Source organism: Myotis yumanensis, unplaced genomic scaffold, assembly GCF_028538775.1.
Source record: "Myotis yumanensis isolate MYYU_CA2020_CCGP unplaced genomic scaffold, mMyoYum1.0.hap1 SCAF_9, whole genome shotgun sequence".
Classification (NCBI taxonomy): domain Eukaryota; kingdom Metazoa; phylum Chordata; class Mammalia; order Chiroptera; family Vespertilionidae; genus Myotis; species Myotis yumanensis.
In genome coordinates this window covers 19,350,059-19,352,715 of record NW_027223760.1, presented here as the reverse complement: position 1 = coordinate 19,352,715, position 2,657 = coordinate 19,350,059, and positions in this window count along the sequence as shown.

Genomic DNA, 2,657 nt, shown 5'->3' with positions numbered 1-2,657 from the left:
AAACATCTCCAATTCACACAGGAACACAAGGATTGGACAGTCGAGCATTGGAAAAAAGTCATGTGGTCTGATGTATCACGTTTCCAGTTGTATCATGCAAATGGCAGAATGAGAATTTGGCGGAAACAGCAGAAAGCATGCACCCCACATGCATGAGTACAACCCTTCAAGCTGGTGGGGGCAGTGTTATGGTTTGGGGCATGTTTTCCTGGCATGATTTGGGCCCTTTAATTCATGTGGAACAATGTCTGAATAGCACAACATACCTAAGTATCGTTGCTGATCAAGTTCATCCTATCATGTTGATGGCATATCCCAATGGAGATGGCTTCTTCCATTAAGACAATGCACCATGCCACGGTGCTCATATTGTGCAGGAGTGGTTTCAAGAACATGAGGGAGACTTTACCTTGCTTAGGTGGCCCCCACAATCACCAGATCTCAATCCAATTGAGCATTTGTGGGATGAAATTAAAAGAGCTATCAGGCAGCTGGTTCCACAACCATCAAATCTCACAGAACTGGAAAGTGCTATTCATCAGGCATGGTGTCAGATTCCTTGCATCACCTTTCAACATCTCATGGAGTCAATGCCAAGAAGAATTGCCGCAGTATTGAAGGCAAAAGGTGGCCCATCGAAGTACTGATGGGGTGGTCATAATAATCTGGCCACTCACGTTCAAATATATCCCATATTCAAAGGCTGTTAAATCGCAATATTTACCCATATCTTCAGAAAAAAATCACTTCTACTGTCGTGGTAAACAACCTTTTTCCTTATTTATAATGGTCTAGCCCTCTAGCAACTTCAGAGGGAAATTATAGCTAATTTGCCTACAAATGTCAGGTGGTCATAATAATCTGGCCACTCAGTGTATAAGTAAACTAGAGGCCTGATGCATGAAAATTCGTGCAAGAGTAGGCTTTCCTTCCCCTAGCTGCGGGCACCGGCTTCCCTCCAGTACCCGGGACTCAGGTTGGCTTCCCTCCAGCCCTGGTTTTGTCAGGAAGGATGTCCGGAATGACTTCTGGAAGACGTTCGGTCTAATTATCATATTACCCTTTTATTATTATAGATAAGTCTATAATTTTTTCTCTTTCTCTGTCATTGTCGGATTTTGATAGTAAGGTTATTCTGGCTTCATAAAATGAATTGTGTAACTAAAACATTTTGTATAATGTATATTTTATTCCAAACACTTTGTATAAATGTATATTGATTTCTTTGGATTTGCTATGGTCTGGTGTTTCCTTGTGAGTATAGCATGATGATTTGATTTCTTTAATGTTATAGTTCTACTTGTTTCTAAAACATTTCTTCTTGAGTTATTCTTGTTAGTTTGTATTTTTCTATAAAATTATTCTTGTTAATCTACATTTTCAGGTTAACTGGTATATTAGCTTACTATTGCCGCTGCAACAAATTACCACAAACTTAGTGGGTTCAAACAACACAAATTCATTGTCTTACAGTTCTGGAGGTTAGAAGTCTAAAATGGGCAAGTAGGGGCCTTTTCCAGGTTCAGTAGATTCCCAGCATTACTTGGCTCATGGCCCCACTTCAGTCTAACCCTCCTGCCTTCCCCTGTGACTTCAAGGGCCCACCTGGATAGTCCATGATACTCTCCCCATCCCGAACTCTTTATAACTGAACCACAACTGCAAAGACCTTTTGCCATGCTCACAGGTATTAGGAATTAGGACGTGGACATCTTCTGGAGGGCCATTATTCTATCGACTACAATTGGCATAGTTTTCATTGCACTTTAGCCTGTCTCTCTAGATGCTGCCTTTTTTTCATTTCGAAATGTGTTTATCTCTTCCACTGCCACTTTCTCTCAAACAATTTGCATATCCGCCCACTTTAATAACTACACTCTGACAGCTGTGGTGGGAGTGTGGGGTTCATTACAAGGGTTGAAAAGGCACGGTCAGCCGTGGTGACACATTTGTGCAAGTGAATTTCCCCCATCTCCCATCTCCCGCTACTTCATCAAGCAAAACTACTTGCATTATGTTCTGGATGGTGCGTAGCAGCGCCTGGTAGACTGCTTCCTAACCGCCTTCGAGGTCAGGGTGGATACTGAGCATTCGCACTCTGCATCCCACGCTGGAAACTGTCCATTCTCTCCGAATGAAACCTCGGAGCTTCCTTTCTCTCCCGGAAAACCCGAGGAGGTGCGCGCCTCACTGTACTACCCGCGGGGGCCCGAGGCCTGGGCATGCGCACGGGCTGCAGTGGATTGGCAGCGATCGCTCGGGCCTCCCCCCCTCCCGCCTCCCGGACCGGTCGGGCTGGTTCCCACACCTGGGGAATGAGCACGTCCCACCCGTCCCTGGCCCAGAGCGGCTCAGGATCCGCGCCTCCGCCCTCCTTCCCCACCGGCTTCCAGCTCCTAGGAGTGGAAGCCGCTACAAAGGGCTTGAATGAAGCGTGTGTAAGATTAGTGAGTCGTAAGCCGCCAGGGGATCCCGTCTCCCCGCAAACCAGCATCTTTCGGCGGAGGCCGACGCGGGGGAGGAGGCAGAGCGCCGGGCGCTGGGGGTCGCGGGCGCGCGCAGCGGCTGGAGCCGCGGGGAGAAGCCAGGCCTCCTCCCCCTTCCCGGCCGGCACCGCCTCGCCCGCGGCGGTTCCAGGCACCGCGCTCTCCGCCCGG